At 40.5% G+C, this 12,189-nt stretch overlaps 1 long non-coding RNA gene across 1 annotated transcript in view; it reads left to right on the forward strand.

Moving 5' to 3' along the window:
* The window catches only part of LOC106635067 (uncharacterized), a 56,089-nt gene that overhangs the window by 12,771 nt on the left and 31,129 nt on the right, over positions 1–12,189 (forward strand). The window contains exon 2 of the long non-coding RNA XR_008626145.3: positions 10,447–10,517. This is a non-coding gene — a long non-coding RNA (uncharacterized LOC106635067). The remainder of the gene's footprint in view (positions 1–10,446; positions 10,518–12,189) is intronic.

Consider the following 12,189-nt stretch of genomic DNA (forward strand, 5'->3'; position numbering starts at 1 on the left):
CTTCTCAAAAAACAAACAAACAAACAAACAAAAACAGAAGAACAAGGTTGGAGAACACACACTACTCAATTTTAAGAATCATTACAGGCTGGCTGAGGTGACTCATGCCCGTAATTCCAGCACTTTGGGAGGCCGAGGCAGGTGGATCTTCTGAGGCCAGGAGAAAAAAACTCAATTTTAAAAACTGAGGCTGAGGGCTGTGACTTACACCTGTAATACCAGCACTTTGGGAGACTGAGGTAGGAGGATCACTTGAGGCCAGGAGTTCCAGGCCAGCCTCAGCCACATAGCGAGGCCTGTAGCTCTACATAAAATAAAAAAATTTGCTGGACATGGTGGTATGCCCTTGTGGCCTCAGTTACTTAGAAGACTGAGGTTGCAGGATCGCTTGAGCCCAGGAGGTTGAGGCTGCAGCGAGCCATGATTGTGTCACTGCACTCCAGCCTGGGCAACAGAGTGAGTCTCTGTCTCTAAATAAATAAATAAATAAAAGGCAAAGGTTTTGAACAGATTCCTCCCCAAAGAAGATACAGATGACAAATAAACATGGGAAAAGATGGTCAATGTCACTAGTCATTAGGCAAATGTAAATTAAAAATCACAATAATATGCTCTTACATACCTATTAGAATGGCCAAACAAACAAAAAACTGACAATACCGAGTGCTGACAAGGATGCAGAGTAACTTAAGTTATCATACATTATTATACAGTATCACACACTCTGGACGTTTTTCAATTTCTTATAAAATTAAACATACACTTAAATGACCCAGCAATTTGGCTTATAAGTGTTTACTCAAGAGAACTGAAAACTTATGTTCGCACAAATCTTGTGCATGAATGATTATAGCAACATTATTCATAACTGCTTAAACTTGGAAACAAGTGAAATGTTTTTCAATGGGTGAATGAATAAACAAACTGTGATACATCTGTACAATGGAATACTGTATGATTCTATCATACGACACCCAGGAAAAGGCAAAATTATTAGAGACCAAGAGCAGATCAGTGGCGGTGCACAGTGGCTCAGGCCTGTGATCCCAGCACTTTGGGAGGCTGAGGTGGGTGGATCACTTGAGGTCAGGAGTTTGGGACCAGCCTGGCCAACATGGTGAAACCCCATCCTACCAAAAATACAAAAATTACCCGGACGTGGTGGTAAGCATCTGGAATCCCAGCTACTCTTGTGGCTGAGGTATCACTTGAAACTGGGAGGCTGAGGTTGCCGTGAGCCAAGATTGCGCCACTACACTTTGGCCTGGGCGACGGAGCCATGGAACAGCTCTCAGAAGAGAGGGGATGCAGGGGCTGGGGGGTGGTCCCACACCCCTGCAGTCAGGTGGTTTTTCTCTCTCGGTGTGGCTGGGTCCTGGGCTTTTTATGGGCTCAGAATGGGGAGTGCATGCTGATTGGTTTGTGAGTATGTAAAAAAGGTTAAAACGAAGACTCCACTCAAAGGTGGGCATGACAGTGGAGAAAACCAATTAGGAAAGGGTAGATAAATGTAAAATAGGTAAAGGGTGGGGATCAATCAGAGGAAAGTGCACCAAATAAGAAGTCAGGTTCTCAGTTCAGTTGAGAGATTTGACTTGTAGCTTGGTTTTCAGGCTTTAAACTGTCCTTGGCTTGGAGGGGGGGTTTCACCGGGGACCCACCCCTATTTGTCTAGGCATTTGTCTGCGTCCTGCGACTCTCAGTGTGATCAAATTAGATTATAAAATATCTTAAAAAGGTTCTATTCAGATTGGTTTAGAGATAAATAAGGCTTATATAATACTTGAAATAGCCAGAAATTTAGGGGATTGACCTTCCAATAATTTCAATATGCTGTTAAAATGTACTTTTATAGAGACTAATTTAAATGGTTTAAGAATTTAAGTTCACATTATTTATGTGAATATTTGGCAAATGAGGCTAGTTTAATATTGTGGGTTTAATAAAAACAGCGTGTCTTCTGAGTTATCTATATTAAGTATAATACAGGCATACATTTTTATTCTAATTGGGTATGCTTTTCCTAAACCTATACAGGTTTACAGATCAAATAAGCTAGCACATTGTGCAGGATCTGGATTTTAAAAAGATAATAAAGAAAAAAATAAGCTAGCATTATAATCTACTAGATGTTTAAGATTATGAAAATTGTAAATTTGTGTTTAATCAAATTAAATCATTATTCTGGCAAACCTTATTTCAGCAGTAATTATATTTGGTAGCATGTCAGCTTGGAAATAGTTTCTAAGATCTTTTGGTAACTAAAAATCTTGAACTGATGCTAAATTGAATTAGTTAATGGATATTCACAAAATATTAAGATCATTTCTTTCTTTTTTTTTTTTTTTCGAGATAGAGTTCGCGCTTGTAGCCCAGGCTGGAGTGCAGTGGCACAATCTCGGCTCACTGCAACCTCTGTCTCCTGGGTTCAAGTGATTCTCCTGCCTCAGCCTTCCCAATAGCTGGGACCACAGGTGCGTGCCACCACACCTGGCTAATTTTTTGTATTTTTAGTAGAGACAGGGTTTCACCATGTTGACCAGGATGGTCTTGAACTCTTGACCTCAGGTGATCCTCCTGCCTCGGCCTCCCAAAGTGCTGGGATTACAGGCGTGAGCCACCGAGCCTGGCCAAGATCATTTCTAAGATAAGCTACTGAAACATTAACTTCAAAGTATAACTTTAAGTTTATATATATATATATATATATATATATATATAATTTCAACTGTTATTTTTGATTCAGGGTGTACACGTGCAGGTTTGTTAAATGGGTATATTGTGGGACACTGAGTTTGGGGTACGAATGATCCCATCACCCAGGTGGGAATTCATAGGTAGTTTTTCAGCCTTTTTCCTCGTCCCTCTCTCTCCCTTCTAGTAGTCCCAGTGTCTATTGTTCCCATCTTTTTTTTTTTTTTTTTTTTTTTTTTTTTTTTTTTTGAGACAGAGTCTCACTCTGTTGCCCAGGCTGGAGTGTAATGGCACAATCTTGGCTCACCACAACCTTTGCTTTCCGGTTTCAAGCGATTCTCCTGCCTCAGCCTCCCATGTAGCTGGGACTAGAGGCACACGCCACCACGCCCAGCTAATTTTTGTATTTTTAGTAGAGATTGGGTTTCACTATGTTGGCCAGGCTGGTCTCGAACTCCTGACCTCATGATCCACCCGCCTCGGCCTCCCAAAGTGCTGGCATTACAGGCGTGAGCCACTGCACCCGGCTTTTCCCGTCTTCATGTCCACAGCTACCCAATGCTTAGCTCTGAATTATAAATGAGAATGTGTGGTATTTGATTTCGTATTCCTGCAAAATTTGCTTAGGATAATGACCTCCAGCTGCATCCATGTTCCTGCAAAGTACATGATTTCGTTCTTTTTTTATGGCTGTGCTTATATATTTTTAACATTTTTTGCCTCTTATTTTGATATAATACTGAGAGGCTATGTACTTGGATCTGTTAATAAATATACTCATTTTTGTGAGTTAGGGATGTGTATCACTATAAAGTTATAAGATATATAATCATAAGCTTTGCTGGTCTGCTAAAAATGCTGATGTGTTACAAAAACAGCTGCAATTATTTACCTCCTAGTTTTCTGTGTAAAATATAAGTCCTGTGATTACAGGTTATAATCAATATATGTGAATTAGACTCTACTAGGAGCAAATAGAGGCAGAGAAAAGCAACTTTCTATGCAAAGTATATGGGGATGGATTTTTGTTAAGGAAAAAAGTAGTTTTGTAAGTAGTTTTGTGCTGAAGTAAAATGACTTTGTTTCAGAATGAGAAGGCGTAAAGTATAGGAAAAAATCTGAATAGATATAGAAAGTCATGGAAGATTCACAGAAAGGAAATTTTGTGGTGGTCAAAACTGGCTACATTTGATGAATTTATTTATAAGATTATTAGAAAAAGGCTTAGTGTAAAGTATAATACTTACATAAAACTTGAATTTGGTTTTCTTTCTGTTAAAATTACAAAGTCAGCTGGGCATGGTGGCTCACGCCTGTAATCCTAGCTCTTTGGGAGGCCGAGGTGGGCAAATTCCCTGAGCTCAGGAGCTCGAGATCAGCCTGGGCAACACAGTGAAACCCTGTCTCTACTAAAATACAAAAAGTTAGCCGGGTGTGGTGGCATGTGCCTGTAGTCCCAGCTACTCAGGAGGCTGAGGCAGGAGAATTGCTTGAACCCGGGAGGCGGAGTTTTCAGTGAGCCAAGATCGCACCACTGCACTTCCGCCTGGGCAACAGAGCAAGACTCCATCTCCAAAAAAAAAAAAATTTTACAAAGTCTTCTTGGATTAATTGGCTGTGTTAGTAAAATGTTTGTAAAACCAAACCAAACCTGGGTCCACTCACCTGGTACAGGAAAGCCAGTCTACACAAAGATTTGCAGTGAGAAAAAGGAGGATGTTTATTTGCAGGGCACCAAGCAAGGAGAATTGGGCAGCTGACACTTAAGACCCAACTTCTTTACTAGCCTAAACCCAAGGGTTTTTAAAGGAAGGGGTAAGTTTCAGAAAAGCAGAAGTTACAGGCAAAATTGTATACCAATATGTGGAGGTTATACACTGGTTTGGCCTTAAAAGGTAAGATATATTGAAGCATGGCCTTATAGGTCATAGGTGGTGATATGGTCTGGCACTGTGTCCCCACCCAAATCTCATCTTGAATTGTAATCCCTATGTGTTGGGGGAGGCACCTCGTGGAAGGTGATTAGATCATGCAGGTGGTCCCTCCATGCTGTTCTCATGATAGTGAGTGAGTTTTCATGAGATCTGATTTTTTTTTTTGGAGATGGTGTTTCACTCCTGTCACTCAGGTGCTGGAGTGCAATGGCGTGATCTCGGCTCACTGCAATCTCTGCCTCCCAGATTCAAGTGATTCTCCTGCCTCAGCCTCCCTCGTGGCTGGGATTACAGGTGCACAAAACCATGCCCCGCTAATATTTTTGTATTTTTAGTAGAGATAAGGTTTTGCCATGTTGGCCAGGCTGGTCTTGAACTGCTGACCTCGGGTGATCTGCCCACCTTGGCCTCCCAAAGTGTTGGGATTACAGGCATGAGCGACCACGCGTGGCCGATCTGATGAATTTATAAGGAATTTTCCCCCTTTGCTCAGCACTTCTTTTTCCTGCCACCATGCAAAGAAGTATGTATTTGCATCCCCTTCCATCATAATTGTAAGTTTCCTGAGGCCTCCCCAGCCCTGTGGAACTGGGAATCAATTAAACCTATTTCCTTTATAAATTACCCAGTCTCGGGCAATTCTTTATAGCAGCGTGAGAAAGGACTGATACAGGTGGCTTCCAAGATTCTTTGATTTGCAATTGGTTAAGGAAGCAAAGCTTTGTCTAAAAACTTAGGGTCAGCAGGAAAGAATGTTAAGATCTGGCCTGTGGTTGCAACTCTCCAGGCCCCTCAAGAAGAAATTTAGAACAAAGAACAGTGGTTAGAGTTCAGTCCTCAGTTCCCTCTTATCTGAGTTCTACATGTCAGCAGGATGGACTTTCTATTTGGTGGGGGTCCAGGTGTCTGAAAAACAACTCAAGAACATATGTTGATATATTATCTTTAGTTTCCATAGGGAACCAAACATCTTGTGGCTCTAACTTCCTTGGCTATTGTTTAAAGCTATTACCTTCTTGCTTATCAGGTTGCTCATTTACTTTTCAAGGCTAGCAGGGTGCCCAGAATTTCCCTTGAAGTAACTCAAGACTTTTTTATATTTCCATGCCTGGGGGAAGGGGGACAGTGGGCAGCCGGCCCCTAAAGGATGTCCCTGCTCTGTCTCAGTTGTAAGAGATTTTTCTTACCTTCTGAGTTATCTGTAGAACAAAGATTCTGTGTTTTATCAAAATAATCTCCTGTGCTTTATGTTGAGTTTATCATGTCCTTGATTATTTAAGATAATTATTTATTTAAGAGAAAAGTCTGCCCACTTTTGAAAGAAGAACCAAGGTCCTTTTCAATTGTGCTATCATCTATGTATACTTTACATTTTTGTTTTATTTATTTTATTTTATTTTATTTTTGAGACGGAGTCTTGCTCTGTTGCCAGGCTGGAGTGCAGTGGTGCGATCTCAGCTCACTGCAACCTCTGCCTCCTGGGTTCAAGCAATTCTCATGCCTTAGCCTCCCAAGTAGCTAGGATTACAGGCGCCCACCACCACAACCAGCTATTTTTTTTTTTTGTATTTTTAGTAGAAATGGGGTTTCACCATGTTGGCCAGGATGGTCTCCATCTCCTGACCTCGTGATCCGCCCGCCTTGGACTCCCAAAGTGCTAGGGTTACAAGCATGAGCCACTGTACCCGGCCTATTTTATTTTATTTTTTTTAGAAACAGGGTCTCTCTGATGCCCAGGCCGGAGTGCAGTGATGCAATCGTAGTTCACTGCAACCTCAGATGCCTGGGCTTTAAACCATCCTCCTGCCTCAGCCTCTCAAGTAGCTGGGACTACAGGTGTGCACAACCATGCCCATCTAACTTTTTAAAAAAATTGTAGAGACAGGGTTTTGCTATATTGCCCAGGCTGGTCTCAAACTCCTGGCCTCAAGTGATCCTTTTGCCTTGGCCTCCAAAAGTGTAGAGATTACAGGTGTGAGCCACTGTGCCCCACCTTTAAAATTCTTTAATGTCATTTTGCTGTCACATGATTAAATAGGTAGCCAAGTGTTATTTCCCAGGAACCCATGATCCTATTTAATCGACTGTTCAAACCTCCTGACAACTTTTGATATTTTGCCTTCCCAATATAAAGTCCTAAATGATATATTTTGCACCTAAAACCGATTTTCCAGAAGGCCTCTGAAAAATCACAAGGAATTTGTTTTTCATCTTATAAAAAGGGAGATGCTAGAAATAATTAGGTTTATTTAATTTGTTACTATTGATGAGTTCCTTGGGAAAAGTTGTCAAATCAGAAGAGGTGATAAATTTGTATGAGTAAAATGCTATTAATATAAATACTTCAGAAATTGTGTGCTATATAAGAAGTTCATAGAGATTTGTCAGTGTCCTCACTATCCATGTTATATTTCCATTTCTCAGAGTCTTGGTGCTGTTTTGCCAAGATATTAGACAAAAAAATGGTATAATAACACTGGTCATATTTTGAGTTATTTTTTAAAATGTTAAGTTAGTTGCAACTTTAATTTGAATCTAGCATCCTCTTGTCCAGAGGTTTTCAACTGGGGATTCATATCATTAACCTACGAAGATTTATCAAATTCAGATGTTTAGGATCTACTCGAGATTTTGTGAGTCTCTTTCCTTGATAAACTTGATATATTCTCGGTGTAGTCTAACTATATGTTTAGTATATCCATGGTATATTGTGTCTCAGGATTATTATATGTTATATTTGAATATTTTTTCCTCTGTGAAGATTACATTCACTTATTTTCAAAATGTAGATGTATTATCTACTCTTCTTTGAAAATAGGATTAATCATTATGTTTATAGATATTTTATCTAAAATTTTTTGGGTTGACATTTCATTTTGCATGCCATGGAAACATTTTTTGCCAGTTGCATTATTCTTGTAATAAACTCTCATCAGATCTTTTACTTTGGAAAGTTATTAGTAATAACTATTACTAGCCATTTAAAGCCTTTTGTCATCAGCTGGGCCCGGTGGCTCATGCATGTAATCCCAGTACTTTTGGAGGCCAAGGTGGGTGGATTGCTTGAGCCCAGGAGTTCAAGACCATCCTGGGAAATATGGTGAGACCTCATCTCTACAAAAAATACAAAAAATTAGCTGGGCCTGGTGGCGTGCGCCAGTAGTCCCAGCTATGCAGGAGGCTGAGTTAGGAGGATGACTTGAGCCTAGGAGGTGGAGGTTGCAGTGAGCTGAGATTGTGCCATTGCACTCTAGCCTGGGTGACAGAATGAGACCCTGTTGAAGAAAGGAAAGGAAAGGGAAGGGGAGGGGAGGGATAGGGGAAAGGACTTTTGTCATCTATAGACAGTTTTTTGTTTTACTCTGATGCTTCTGTGAAGCACTTGAAATAGCTGTGGCCAGAGTGAATCAACAAAGATGGACTCTTTCAGAGCCCTGTGAAAAAGGAACCCTGTGTCCAGGTACTCCTGGGCACAGGCTCTTCTGATGGCATTACATAAACAATTCTGAATTTATACCAGTGGACTGAGTCAGAATTTCCAGAACTGTGGTTCAGAAGCAGATAGATTTCTGAGACTGCTAACTCAAGACTGAGTGGAACAAGAATTACTTACATAGGACTGGTTAAGCTGATGGATAATTGCGGCTTTCATCTGGAATATTGTTGATGTTTAATGTTATATTTTCTGAACATAAGGAATGCGTTTCTCTCTCCTCTTAAGCTGTCACTCATAATAATTGATTAAATTACACTTTTGTAAATGGAAATGAAATATTTATATTTTTCTCTTTGCCTGATTTCTCCAGAATTGGAAACTGTCACTGATTATTATTATTATTATTTTCTCTTTTGGAGACAGGGTCTCACTCTCTCACCCAGGCTGGAGTGTGGTGGCACCATCTCAGTTCACTGCAACCTTCACCTCCCAGGTTCAAGTGATTCTCGTGCCTCAATCTCCTGAGTAGCTGGGATTACAGGTATGCGCCACCATGCCTGGCTAATTTTTTATTTTTAGTAGAGATGGGGCTTCGCCATGTTGGCCAGGCTGGTCTTGAACTCCTGGTCTCAAGTGATCTGCCCACCTCGGCCTCCCAAAGTGCTGGGATTACAGGTGTGAGCCACCACATCTGAGCTTACTATTTTTATTTTCATTGCAATATAGTTATTTTTACAATTTCAATGAGTCTGTCTTCCTTGTTAACAGGATTTAATTACAAATATTGGTTATACAACAAATGTCTTCCTTGAAATGTTATATTTTAGAATGATTACTTAATCAGATATGATCTGACACTTTTAAGGAACTATGGTTAATTTTATGGAGGTAAAGCTTACAAAGCATACCTAGGAAAACTGGAGTCTTATCTGGTTTACAGAATGAATAAAGATTGTCATTTCCTGGCAGGACTGTGAACATTAGGATATTTTATGGACTTTGAGAAGTGAGGAATTTACCCAAATTTTTAGGTATTATAGGTGAAATTTGATGGTGAATTCTTGGCTTGGCTTCCTAGCTCAAAAAGTTTTTAAAAGTTTAATGTGACATTTCTTACTAAACTTTCAGCAAAGCACATTTAAGAAGGACTCTGGTACATTACAATTTTTGTAGCACCTATGTAAATAATCAGGTCAAATCTAATCAGACCGTCTTTATTTTGTGTTCAAGGATAATCTTCAATATCATCTTTGATTAAAAGGGGAGTGACTGGAGAGATATTTTCTGTTTCAATGGAAAACTATAGCACTATACCCCTTCTTTGCGACTATAGTCCTGAGTTGCAACAGTGTTACCAGACTCTAGCCCTGTTCATTTCCTTTGAGTTAGTTGCACTCCTTGTAAATTGCAGGTAATTGATGGATATGCAAACTCTGTTTTCTCTGGTAGAGATTTAAGTTACTTTCTTCCCCCATACTTTATATACTTTTTGTGAAAAAATCAGTTTGGGTACATGCCTGTAATTTGGACTGGATCCTGTTACCTTGCACAAATTATCAACAATTACCCAATGCTTAATTCTTCCAGTGTTCTTCAATATCTGGCTACAACGCTCTAAACAAAGTTTTCCAAATTTTCTCCCTTCTGTGTGACTCAGCATCACCAAGAACTAAAACTTGATCAGTTAAATCCTTTTCAGGTGCTGCGCTGGGTCTTTTTCTTTGGAATTTTAAGAAGTTCTGTGAGCTAAAGACCAATGACTTCCTACAAATCTTGAAGGACTCCAGGACTCATCACCATAGCAGACCATGTATGGATTTTTCTTTTCTTTTTTTTTTTTTTTGAGAAGGAGTTTCTCTCTTGTTGTCTAGGCTGGAGTGCAATGGCACGATCTCGGCTCACCGCAACCTCCGCCTCCCAGGTTCAAGTGATTCTCCTGCCTCAGCCTCCCGAGTAGTTGGGATTACAGGCATGCGCCACTATGCTTGCCTAATTTTGTATTTTTTAGTAGAGACAGGGTTGGTCATGTTGGTCAGGCTGGTCTCGAACTCCCGACCTCAGGTGATCCACCCACCTCTGCCTCCCAAAGTGCTGGGATTACAGGTGTGAGCCACTGCACCTGGCCAGTATGAATTTCTTTCTGGACAAGTGACTGTCAGGGCCAGTAAAGAAGTTTGACAAAACACTGGTTATGCATACCTTTACATGAAAGGTAGCTAAGACTGTGGACATCACCAAGAACATCAACATTTTAGCCTCAAGAAACTCAGTGAGTTTTACCAACCTCTTGGAATCCACTGGATTGGTTACCCTCAGATTTAACTTCTGAAGCTATTACTCTAATACAGCTTTTCATATTAATATTTCTCTTTTTCATTTTAGGCATCCTTTTTAAGACGCTTCATGCCCAGGACTTTGAAACAGCTGATTTCTTTTTAACCACCTCTCAATAGGTAATTCAATTGATTTTTACAGGAACAGCACCAGTGAGGGTTCTCAAGAGATTGTTTCTTAGCCCTTGCTTGGTCCCACCCACGTTTATTCTCACCTGAGTTGTTCAGTATCGAACAAAAGGCTAACCATGTTAAACTTTACCTGAGTCGTGTGCTCTTGGAGAACAGCAACAGTTAAGAAATCCCTCTAACCTTTGCATTCCAGGAAAGGACTTTCTGCAAATAACCATCTTTCTTCATATGACTTAGATAGGACTCACTTTCCACTTTTTCTCATGACTCCCATAACAGTTGAGGATAACTCCACCATTTACCTGTGTCAGGAACAAACAGAGAACTTTCCCCTCTTGCATGAATTTGCTGACAAGGCCAAACACAGATCCTCAACTTCTTGTTCCTTGGCTCATGATTACTGAAATTAGAATCGTTTGTCCCCTGGAAAAACTAGCTAATACACAGAAAAACACTTTCTGTTCAGCCAACCAACTGATATTACCCCTGCTTGCAAAAACACTCTACTGTAAATCACTTCACCTGAAATTTGATTACCATTCTTTCTGAAACTCTAAGGCAAAATCACCTGCTGAGATACTCTGATCTTTGAATTGGGGATGCTCTACCATTGCAATAGCCTGAGTAAAATTAAAATTAATATCCTTACTTGTCCAATTTTTGTTTTTCACAATAGCAAAAGGGATTTTGCAGATCTGTTTAAGGTCCCTTTTGGTTGACTTTAAGATAGTGAAGAGAAATCAGTAACACTGATTCCATCTTTTCTAGCCAGGCATGGTGGTGTACACCTGTCATCCCAGCTACTTGGGAGGCTGAGGCAGGAGGATCCCTTGAGCCCAGGAATGTGAGAACAGCCTGGGCAGTATAGCATTACCTTGTCTCAACAAACAATGAACAAACAAACAAACAAACAAAAAACCCAACAAAATAATAGGAAAATGTCCTTGCTGGGCCTAATCTAATCAGGTGAGCCCTTTAAAAGCAGAGACTTTTCCCTGGCTAATCAAAGAGGAGATAAGAGAGACGTGCTCTGGGTGGCCTGAAAGAAAGCAAACATCTATGGTGTAAATTGTGTATGGGGGGTCATATAGCAAGAAACCGCAGAAGGCCTAGGAGCTGAGAGTGGCCCTTGCTTGATTGCCAGCCAGGGACTGGGGGCCTTAGCCCTTTAGCTGCTAGGAACTGAATTTTGCTAACAATCTGAATGGGTTTGGAAAATTTCCTCAAGTCCTATTTGAGAACTATAGCCTGACCAACACCCTGCTTTCATCCTGTGAGACTATGAGTGTATTTGTGGATGTGGAGGCTTAAAACAACACCCTTCATTAACTCATGCATTGTGCATCCTCACTGCTCCGTACTTTATCTCCTTTCTCAGTGGTTATTACCTCTATATGGTATGATCTGTTATGGAGCAAATGGGCTCACTGCTTGATGCTCACAGAAGCTGATAACTATGGCACCAGCTTTTGAGAAAAGAAAGGCTTTATTGTAGAACTGGCAGCAAAAAGACAAGCTCAAATCTGTCCCCCACTTTGGAGTCTGCGGCAAGTTTTATGAGATCAGAGGAAAAGAGACAGGATTTGGGAATGTTGGCTTGGCAGGATTCGACTGGGGAGCTTCAAATTTGACCATTTACAGTAAAGCATGTTGAGGCAGA

Source organism: Pan paniscus, chromosome 1 (genome assembly GCF_029289425.2).
Source record: "Pan paniscus chromosome 1, NHGRI_mPanPan1-v2.0_pri, whole genome shotgun sequence".
Taxonomy (NCBI): Eukaryota; Metazoa; Chordata; class Mammalia; order Primates; family Hominidae; genus Pan; species Pan paniscus.